At 46.0% G+C, this 11,459-nt stretch overlaps 1 protein-coding gene across 4 annotated transcripts in view; it reads left to right on the top strand.

Annotated features, from left to right (window-relative positions):
* Positions 1-5,294: 5,294 nt before the first annotated feature.
* The window catches only part of PALS2 (protein associated with LIN7 2, MAGUK p55 family member), a 108,313-nt gene continuing 102,148 nt past the window's right edge, over positions 5,295-11,459 (top strand). For all 4 annotated transcript variants that reach the window (XM_019497835.2, XM_019497836.2, XM_014603184.3 and 1 more), the window contains exon 1: positions 5,295-5,477. The gene's annotated coding sequence lies outside the window, so the exon portion shown is untranslated. The remainder of the gene's footprint in view (positions 5,478-11,459) is intronic.

The following is an 11,459-nucleotide window of genomic DNA, read 5'->3' as shown; positions in this document are numbered from 1 at the left end:
ATCCCTAAGAATTATTTTCCTGCCAAAGCTAACTTCTAAAACTGCAATTTCTTATCAAATGTAGATTGTATTGCTTATCCCCTTCGTTATTCTTTGGGGGAGCTTTTCTATTTATGTTTTGAGGGATGTCTCATGAAGAGACACAAGTTCATATTAATGCCTCAAACTCCAGAAAGAACCTGGTATAAAAAAAGCAAGCAAGCAAACCAGCCGGCCTTAATGTTGATTATGATTGTCTTGGACAGTATGTCAGTAGATACATAACCAAGCCAGTAACTCCAGATGTTAGCAAATATGGCAAAGGACTTGCAGTGTGTTGATTATGTCACATAATGTGATAAGCGGTGCACATTTCCAACACAGTAGCACACTAGATCTCCAACTAGGCAATAATAATAACAATTGCATTTTCTCAAAAATCTCTAGAGTTAGAAACTTAACCAAAGAGTGTGTTGACTGGAACCACTCTCCTTTACAACTAGATTGTAAAGAAAAGATTGTTTGTCAAAAGATAGGGTTTTCTGAGAGTTGATATGTTCACTTCTTGATAATTAAATCAGAAGCTACACAGGGCTAGATACAGTTAGACACAGATGGAACTGCACAGAGTGTAAGACAAATACATTTTGGCTCACGAAGTAGCAACTGGACAATAATGAGTAGGTGAGGGAAGGAAAAGTTATTCCTACCTATGTCTCCATGTGAAGGATAGTAGATAAGGCAAAGGAGAGATATGTAACATTGTACTAGTGAAACCCAAAGAAAACCATCACAGAAACAGGAATCCTAACCTCTATAGTTTTATTTAGAAGAGTGTCAGTACTAAGACTAGGCATAATGAGGAGATAATTCCACCACATAGAGAGTTATTTCCTCCTAATACAGAGGACTGAGTCCACAAATATTTAAGGTCATAGCCTCCATTTCAAGTATAACCCTACTTACATTATGTATAGTCTGCTATGCTTATGTATACTCTGGTAGAGTTGTATTCTTTTTCTGCATACCTTCAATAGCATGCATATTCAAAGGTATTGGAGGCTACTCTCGCTGGAAGGGCCTGTTAGATCAGAACTTTGTGTCCACCAGGCTTCCCTTCCAAGGTTGTGAGATTGATTGTAGGTACACAAATGTTGAAAGCTGAAAGTAGCACAAAGGCTATTAAGGGGTCAGCACTCACTGTGAGCTGGGCAGAGATCTGCAGTGGGATCAACCTGTGGTTGCTGTTAATTCCAGCACAGCAACAGTATGTGTATTTATGAAGAGCAAGTGAGTTCAGATAGAACCTAATACTACATCTAAAAGAGCTGAACAGTGGCATAACTAGGGCAGCATGACCAGAGCAACTCCCTGGGCTGTCTTCTTGTTATGGGAGGGAAGGCTGCAGTTGATTGCCATGTGGTCATTATCATGCTGGTGGCATGGTGGCAATCAGAAATTGTGAGTACCTTGGGTACCTGGCTGTGTCACTATGTTTCTGGAGCTGAAATCATTGAGTGTGCTGTTGTATAGGCCATGGTCTGTGTGGCAGAGCACAGGTGGGGTGCTCACCACGTGACTTGGATGGCAGCAGGCTGGAGAACAGCCAGCAATGAGGGCACCAAGGAGATACCCCGAGGGCATGTTTCTAAGGGGGAAGGTGTGTGGTGGAGCATCAGTGGGGTACTCACTATTCTGGGGCTGTTACAAGCTCTGTGGGAGCCTACTTGCATAGCAGCAGGGGAAAGCCTCCTCCAGGAACCATTTTAAGGGGGAAGATGGGTGGCAGAGCACAGCTGGTGTCTGCCACTTTAAGAGCTGGCAGCAGGTGATGCCCCATCTCTGATGAGTGGCCAGTCTAGATCCAGGCCAGCAGAGCTGGAGGTAGCAGTTTGCTGCCAGACACCGAGGAAGGAAGGTTGCTGCTGCTCCTGCAACAACTAGGAGGTAAGGGCAGGAGCTTATGGAGATGTCTTGGAGGCTCCTGGTCCTGGGCATGACCTAAAACTACACCCTGCCGAGATAGGGAGGCCTGGTGGTCCTGCCTGTGGTGGGGCAGGGCCAGGAAATGCCAGGTTTGAGGACCATCCTGGTGAAAGGTAGGTTGGGGTGCCTTAATAACCCCTGCCCCCACCACCCAGTGGGTTACATGATAACATCAGAGAGAGAGGAGTGGGGCCAGGGACGTCCATAGGGGACACCTTGAGCCTATTAAGGGTGCAAGACCCTGAAGGGGAGTAGTGAAGGCCAGGTAAGCTTTGAGAAGCACCTGAGCCTGAAAGCACCTGTGCTGACGAGACCAGGGGCAGAGTCAGCACAACATTTTCTGAGCCGCCCAGTGTTCACTCAGATGAGGGTAGTGGGAGATGCCCAAAAGGCTGCATGCTTGCTGGCCAGGGAGTGAAGCCTGAGGACCCTCTGGGTGAGGGCAGGGTGAATGTGGTCCCCAGGAGAGAAAGGGCAGTATGTGTGAGGCCCAAGAAGGGTGGGATGAAAGAGACCAGGTGGGAGCCGGTGGAGAGTAAGAGGCCTTTTTGAGAGGGAGGTGGTATGAGTGTGACCCTAGCAGGGCAGAGTGAAAGAGACTTGGTACTGTGGCAAGTTGGGCCTGGCCTCAGGCTGGAGCTTAACATAGCTGTGAGCAACATCTGCAAGGCATGGGACACATAAGGGGACATAGGAGCGTGTACTTCTGGCTCTTAGACATCAGGGCCCTTGAAGGGCAGCCTCCCGCCTAATTATGAACCAATTACTTAACAGCACTTCAGGAGGGATGTGGACAGCATTGAGAGGGTCCAAAGGAGCCGCTTGCATGGTCGGGGGTGGGGGGCAGGCCTACAAGGAGAGGCTATGGGACCTGAACCTGTTCAGCCTCCACAAGAGAAGGCTGAGAGGGGATCTGGTGGCTGTCTATAATCTTACCAGGGGAGACCAGTGGGGAATGGGAGAGTCCCTGTTCCCTTGGGCGCTACCAGGAGTAACTAGGAAAATAATGGCCACAAGTTGACTGAGAGTAGATTCAGGCTAGACATCAGAAGGCACTACTTCATAGTCGGGGTGGGGGGGGGTAGGTAGGATCTGGAACCAACTTCCAAGGGAAGTGGTGCTCACTTCTACCTTGGGGGTCTTCAAAAGGAGGCTATGTAATCACCTAGCCAGGGTCGTTTCACCCCAGCATTCTTTCCTGCCATGGCAGGGGGTCGGACTTGATGATCTGCTCAGGTCCCTTCCGACCAAACTAACTATGAAACTAACTATGAAACATGGATTAACTCTTGGGCAAAGACTGATGTGGTAGCATTTGGGAGACATTTCCTAAGGGGGCTGCAGCTAGGCAAGCAGCAGCTGCAGGGATGGGAATGAAAGAAATTCTAAAAGCTGTGGGGTGGTCGAGGCACTTTGTATTTAGACATTTTTGTTATAAGGAAGTAATGGGATCTTATGTTTCACAGGTTTTGATTCAGGCTTTTGGCCGAACTGTAACAAGAAACTTCAGAGTTTTATAATAGAATTGTGATTTTCCTGCGTTGACCTTGAAGGTAAAGTCAGGATTTCATTAAAGATGCTGAGACAAATTGCTACATCTTTCTCATCCTCCTTACTTCTTAAGTCTGAATAGAATATTTTTTAGACTCTTAGAGTGCAGGACTCATAACAGAAGTGTACAACAAGATGTGAGGCGGGAAGCTTAGAATCAGATGACAGTTATAAATGTTATGGCTCAAGTTCAAAATGGTTTTCCACTTATTCCAGGGCCTCAAAAATTGAACAGGGGGCAAAAGAGAGGAAATGCTTTTGCATTTAATTTGTCTTGCTATTTTGTTACCACTGTGAATTTTGTTGTTTTAACTGATGTGCCTTGAACATGAAAAAGAGGATTGGTTGTAATCTGGCTCAGCGTCTTTAATGAAATGCTGAGCTTTCTCTCAGGTTCATGAGGGAAATTACAATGGGCTTTGTAGAAAAGGATCACAAACAAAAGGAATGTGGATGTTTTCCTGAGAAACTGAGTACTGAAAATTCTTTGGGACAAGGGACTCATGAATCCACATGTTTGTACAGCTCCCTGCAAAATGACTCGGCCCTGGTTAGAGCTTTCAGTTGCTACTGTACTGCAAATAGTAAATAATAATTAAAGAGGGATTTTATACCCTAGCTCCCTAAGGTAGGATTGCATGTATAATGGCAAGATCTTAGGTGCTTATTGCATTTTTGCTTCTTAATCTGCAAAAGGTTATTAACACACTGGTCACTATTTCACAGTTTTAACTGAGCCCACTATATATACCCCACTGTCTTTGACCTCTCTGGCTGTATAAAAATGAGCTTGTTATCTGATGGGAAAGCACAACCTCAACCTCTTAAAATGAAAATCAATAGCTAGTGGATTTTCTGTCCAAATGAACTCTACCCTCAAGCAGCTCTGACTATTATTCTTCCTCCCCACCCTGGCTGCTCCCACGGCGAGACCCAGTACAAATTGTACTGAGCTGCGTTTTTAAAATTTGGATATGCCTCTGGTGGTATGTGGCGAACTTCGGGAGGGTATGTGAGAGGAATGAATGGGAGGAAGGGAATGGGGAACTATGAATGGAGGAGTAAGACAAAGGAAATAGGACGGACAGGTCGTAAGGGCTCAAGAATTGCCATTAACTGGGTCAGACCATAGGTCCACCCTGCCCAGCCTCCTGTCACAGTGGCAGAGAGTGGATACTGATAGGGAGACAACTGGGTCTGACCAGGGGGTTTAGGGTTTTTTTTTGCCACTGTTCCCCTCCCGCTCCACAGTGGCTGGTGGGGGTCGCACAGTGCGATGGCAGTAGTGTCACCTCTCATTCGCCAAAGCAGAGCCGCAGAGGGGTGCGCTGCAATATACCGCGCTTCAAATGGGGCGGGGAGGGACGGAATGAAACAGCGTGAGGCAGGCGCTCCCGGCTCTGTCCCTCGGGCGCAGGGGCCCCGCCCGCACAAACGGCGCAAGGAGCACATCCAAGCCCTCGGTGCCTGTTTGCATTTCAGTCTCCACACAAGGGTCGCCCCCCCCCAGGCCCCGGAACATCTGCCCCGTGAGCTGCCAGCGCGCCCCGCTCTCAGCACCAGGCGCAGGCAGCTGCCCCGCCCCCCAGGCGGTTCCGCGAGCACACCCCCCCGCCCCGGGGCCCGGTTCCCGAAGGGGGAGGGGCGGGGCCGCCCGGAGGGGCGAGGGGGCGGGGCCTGTGCGGCGAAGGGAGGGGGCGGCGCGTACGGCCGTTGGCGCGGCCGTTGGGGGGCGGGGAACGGCCGTGCCGCGCGCCATAGCCGCGGCGGCGGCGGCGGCGGCGGCGCGCGCGACCGGGGAGGCAGCGCGTGCTCCGGGCGGCGGCCGCGCGCAGCAGCACCGGCAGGAGCTGCCGCCACAGCCGCCTTCTGCTCCTCCTCGTCCTCCTGCCCCCGCCGCCGAGCGCTGGAGTTGGTCGATGGGTCTGAGCGGCGCCCGCTGAGAAGCAGACGGGGAGACGGTGAGCGCCCCCCGGCCCGAGGGGATTATATCTCCTCCTCCTCCCCCGGGAATTATCGCCCCGATACCTCCTCGCGGGGATTATCTCCCTTCCGCCCCGGCGGGAGCGCCCTCCTCGCCAGCCCGCCCGTGGCAGCGCCCCGCGCGGGGCCAGGGGGCGGCCTCCTCGCGCCGCGCCAGGCCGGGCTGGGCAAGCGGCGGGGAGGCTTCAGCCAAGCGTTGACGCCGAGGCTGCGGCTGCAGGAGGCAGAAGCCGGCTGCCGGTTCCGTGCGGCTCTGTGAGCGGCCGGGCCGGGCCGGAAGCATCCCCGCTATTCCTGGCCGGGGGCCGTGGGAGCCCTGGGGCTTCGGCTTGGGGCTGCACGCAGGGAGGAGGAGCCGCGCGGGTGGGCTCGGCATTGGGGTGCGGGCTTGGGGGCTTCTCCCCGGACGGGTCCCCCCCCCCCTCCCCGGCTGGTGCTGTTGCTGAATGGGGAGGAGAGGAGGTAGGCGTCGTGTGGGGTGTTGGGGTGGAGGGTATTGCTGCGATGATGGACTGGTTGAGGGAGGAGGTGTGGAAAGGAGTTTGTTTTAAGGATTTAAAGATGAAAGTGAGAGTGAGTGTGTGCGTGCGTGCGTGTGTGTGTGGGGGGGGGGTTATTGCTGCAATGATACACTGGTGGGAGGGAGACTTTGTTTTAAAGGCTTAGAAATGAAGGGTAGAGCCAGTGAGTGTCTGGGGGGAGGGTGGGGTATTGCTGTAATGATATACTAGTGGGAGGGAGACTGTTTTAAGGGTTAAGAAATGAAGGGGAGAATGAGTGCATGTGTGTCTCTTGCTTGGGTTAGCCCGCTCCTTAGTTCTTTACTGCTAGTTTCTGCTGCAGATCTGCCAGCAGGATGGCTGACCAGAGCTGCAGAGTGCGCCTTAACAACTCTGAAGCACGGTGCCCAGGGTGACATCCATTAAACTTCCACTGACTTGGCTCTGTGAGGAGGAGGGGCCGCGGGAAATTGAAGAGAGGTTGGGCAGCTATAAATAGGCAGTGGACTAGAAGAGTCTCTGAACAAATCTTGGTGTGTTGGTTTTGAACAGATAGTGTCTGTTAAGCTAGTGGGGTTGACTATAGCGTCATAATATTCACTTTTATTTCGGCTGCGGTAGCCAGCTTGTCATCTAGTCAGAGCGCATGAAAAAGCATTACAACTATCGAATACTTTTTTGGAAAAATCATAGAACTGAACATGTTAAATAAATTAATTTAATTGGAGCTAGTTTTATTAGTAATTCTCATGAATTCTGTAGGTTTCTCAGTTTTCTCTGGAATGTCATAAGTTGACAAAAAACACATTCAGATTTTATGCTTTCTTCCATATTTATCTGAGGCTGGTTATTGTGTCATCTCAAGAAACCTATATTGCTCTGAAATGTTTTCAGTACCAAGGTAGAGGCAGTGGCCTGAGGATGATGATAGTCTTAGGTATGTATTTCTTTGTCTATTTTAAGTGAGACATTAGTTTTTAATTATGTTCTAACTCCTTTAATTGTGTATTTCTGAAGTGCATGCATCAAAGCTTCCCTTCTTTTTGAAGTGTGTGTGGTTTTTGGGTACAGATTCTAAAGATCACCTGTGTTTCAGTTTATCTTGTCAAAAACTACTTAGTATGGAAATTGACAAAAAAGACCATAGCAGCTCTTCAGAGCTATGTCTGTTCTGTTGCTATTAGTGGACTAACTCTGCATACCAAAAATCTCTGAAATGATTGAAAAGCTGTTGCAGCATATGTGCAGTGGATCCTTCTTGGAAGAAAACTATCGTCATATCTTTCCAAATGAAAGAGGCAGTTAACTTAAAGTAATAATCCATGAGTCTTTTCCATAAAATTTTATTCATTACTTACGCACAGTGTAAAACTAGTGTCACAGGTGAAGATCAAGCTCCAACTGATTTTACATCCATGCTGTCTGTCTCTTAGGAGTTTGATATGCCTATCTCTGCCTCAGAGGCCTATAACTCAATAGACTAGATATGTAGAGGGAGAAGGTGAACTGGGGTGTTGAGATTTAACCTTGGCTAGATTGTGTAGGAAGACAGTGGCAGATTTGGGTGTAGAACCAAACTAGCCCTGAGAGTTGGTGCAGTTCCCTGGACCACAAAGTCTTTTTAACATGCTTATCACAAAACTATTTCTACTTCTACAAAAGGAAAAGGATAAGTTTGTTTTTGCCTTGAGAAGTAGATGTATTGTTGTAATGGAGGGACCATCACTTTTTAACATTTTTATTATGGTAATAGTTGAAGGGCAATCCAGACCCAGGGATGCCTTGAAAAGAGTGGGTAAATGGAATATAAACACTGGTACTGCTTGAAAATATATTGTTTGATATGTTAAAGAATGATCTTCAAAACTGATGAATCAAAATTCCTTATTTTAGAAGGAAGGAAAGACAGTGAATGGATTTTAAGCAAGAGTAGGCTGACTAGTCAGAGGAGATCAGCTAGGTCTTGTGCAAACTTGAAAAAGGTCATGCTTCTGTAGAACAGGAACTTGAAGTACTGATTCGTACACTATATGAAATAATGCCAAATGACTCGCAAAATATTAAAGGGTTAGATGGAGGTCAAGAGAGTTCAGAAACCTACCTGTATTTTTACTCAATATTTAATTATTTTCGAGGTCTTGCTGATTTAAAGAATCAGCATGACTAAAATGCATGGGATGCTAATATGAAATGTTCTTGGCATGTAACTTTACAGATTTTCAAGAGCTAACGACTGAGTCAAATGTTAATGCCTGGGTCTTGTGACGTCCCAATGAAATACAGGTTTCCCTCACTTTATGCGGGTTCTGTATGTGCAAATTCGCTCTTATGCAATGACCCTTTTTATACCAAAGCTTCATTATATGTGAGGTAAGTTCACTCTTATACAAATGGTGTGGTGGAAGCCTGCAGTCAGCTGCTTTGTGTGGTGGATTGTGGGAGTGACGCACACCAAAATATAGTCTCACTTGTTGTCTGCAACACTTGTTTCTGTAGTTGCCATCCCTATTATGATAGTGTCCTGTGCTTGTTTGTACTGTCTGCTGTTGGTGAGTACCAAAATTGTCTTGTAAGTGTGGTAGAAATGGGTCTGGGGATCAGTACAGTTGAGGTCTTGGAACGTATCTATATTTGTTACATTGTACAGTGGGTGCCCTTTATGTGAATCTGAGTTATGCACTGTTTTCCAGGAACGCATGTACAGCATAAAACGAGGGAAGCCTGTACTAAAAGGAAATGCATTTAAATTAAGTTAGACTTTTTGGATGCTTGTTAGGAACAAACGACTTAAATATCAAAGCCACGTGCTCTTAAAATAGAGGTTTGGCTAGCTTAAATTGTTTTACTCCTGATTTTCTTACTTGAGAGCCTTTTGACTGATGATAGCAGAGCAGAACCTTTATCCTTGCTCGCTTCAAGAATATAACTTTTTTTTTTTTTCTTCAAGTTCATGGAGCTTGGTTAGGGTTTTAGGTTTTTTGCATCTTGTGCTGGTTTGTTGGTCTCTGGTTTCGATCTGCAGAAATGCAAAGGATCAGATCTTTTTCTGCCTAACTCACTTGTCTAGTGGGTGGAGACAGCTGTTGATTTCAAACAGGTTTAAGCCTTTGCTTTTAGATTCTGAATATTTTGCCAAAGTGCTGTCAGAATGCAGTACCAAAGTACTGTCATGAAGTAGCAGAAGGCATGCTTATTAACACATGTGCTAATCTTACTATAGTTTTGCTCATAGCCCCCCCCCTTCCCCAAACCCCACCTCTTCATCAAAATAATGTGAGCATGTTGGTGTTCTTGCCCAGGAAGAGTGACTAATTAGTTTCATTGGCTGTTGTGTTACGGTGCTATCTCCATCTAGTGGTCTGACATGCTTAGCCAAAATGCTGAAGTGATGTTTGACTTCAAAATTTACAGGCTAGGTACAGACAAAAAGGACTTGGTAGAATAAGGACAGGCTATTTTTTTTTGGCATGGCAAAACTATGTAAGAGGGAGAGGAATATTGTTTCAGTTTTTCCAAGAGAGAAAAATGTTGAAATGGAGATGAAAGGAGAAATGCTAGCAATTATACATTTTTAGAAATCTCTCAGAAGGTTGAGTGAAATTCTGACTCTAATCCCTTGGAAACAGATCTGCAACTACCAGTTGTACTGCACCATGCATCTGTTTGGAAACTCGTAACATAACATTTTTAAAAGACACTCTTTTTTTTAATCAACCTTTAAATACCTGTTCCTGAAATTGCTTCACCTGACATGATTTTCCTGTTGATGATAAAGTTCTGCTCAGCAGGAGAAACTGCTTATACAGCAGAAACAATGAAACATACTAGACACATTGCAGTCTAATCCATAAATGATAAAAGCAACTTTTTAATATCTTGTCTAGCAACCTTTAGGTTATAGGTATTGTATTACATTGTAACTAGGTAAAATGCTGCTGCACAGAATATGACTTTTAATTCAGTAGACACTTAAATCAACTCTGCCCAGACCTCACACGATAGATAGCCTTTACTTTTTAAGGCAGTAGAAGTGCACAAAGAACTATTTTTATGACCAGGACTCTCTCTTTTATTGGTGGCAAATGAAGGGAGAGGGTAATTATTAAGGTGCTCTGAAACTTAAGTTTTGTTTCCTTAAGCTTTTATGACTAGCTATGAAGCCAGGCAACTTAATGTCACGTGTATAGGTTTCCCTTGCTTTATGTTGTACATGAGTTCCTGGAAAACGGTGCATAACTCGAATTTCCGTAAAGGGAACCCACTTTACAACGTAACAAATAGGGATATGTTCCAAGACCTCAACTGTACTGATCCTGAGACCCATTTCTACCACACTTACAAGACAATTTTGGTACTCACCAACAACAGACAGTACACACAAGCACAGGGCACTATCGTAATGGGGATGGCAACTACAGAAACATGTGTTGCAGACAAGTGAGGAACACAGATCCACACAGGAGACTATATTTTGGTGCACATCACTCCCACAATGCACTGCACAAAGCAGCTGACTGCTGGCTTTCACCACACCAATTGCGTAAGAGTGAACTTACCTTGCATATAACAAAGTTTTGGTATAAAAAAGGTCATTGCATAAGAATGAATTTGCACATACAGATTCTGCATAAAGTGAACAAAACCTGTACAGTGATTTGGTGTGAATAGTTTTCCCCCCTCCCCCCTGAAGTATGGTAGACAGCTTCTGTAGCTTTGCTGCTGAATGTAGCTTTTGCTAAGCAACAACAGCAGAATGTACTGATCAGTGCTCACTCTGGTCAGTTTTGATCTAGAGACTTTTTTGTGCTGTTCTTGTTAACAGTAGTTTTTGAGCATCTTCCAAAAATTCAGTAAGTGATATGATTAGGATGTTTCATGCTTTCTGCCTCCTGCCCCCCAAAATGTGGGTTTGGTATTGTCTGCTCAAATATTTAAAGCAATTTCAAAAGTGGGGCCTATGTTGACATGGATAGCTGGTGATATTTGATGCATTAGTCTGTGAATTTGTGTTATAGTTTTAAGCTTGCGTACATGAGAGAGTCTTGCGGTTGGTTTAACAGTTTGCAGTGGATCCATTGTTTCTGAGCAGAGTTGTCTGTCAAAGTCCTCGTTCCAGAGTTTAAGATAATATTTTGGGTATCCCAAGTCAAGATCATAAAGTGTTTTGTGGATAGAGGCAGATTCTAAATTTGACTCTTGTTCTCTAGCCTAGCTTCCCATAGAGCAGAGAAGGGACAGATTTGCTATGCTTCTATTAGTTTGTGGTGCCGAGCTGTTGCAGCATTCTGCAATGTTTGATGTTTGCTAGTAGCTGATGGCAATATTCTCACTGCTTTGGCTTGAAAATCTTTTAGGCAGCAGAGAAAAGATTAGGAATCATGTCAATTTGATGTTGCTGTTGGTAGGGAGGGAAATGTATGAGTAGTTTCAAGGACATGCAATGGAGGTCAAGAAAATTGC

The sequence above is a fragment of the Alligator mississippiensis genome, chromosome 5, assembly GCF_030867095.1.
Source record: "Alligator mississippiensis isolate rAllMis1 chromosome 5, rAllMis1, whole genome shotgun sequence".
Classification (NCBI taxonomy): Eukaryota; Metazoa; Chordata; order Crocodylia; family Alligatoridae; genus Alligator; species Alligator mississippiensis.
The sequence above is the reverse complement of the archived record's forward strand: the minus strand, read 5'-3'. Positions and strand labels throughout refer to the sequence as shown.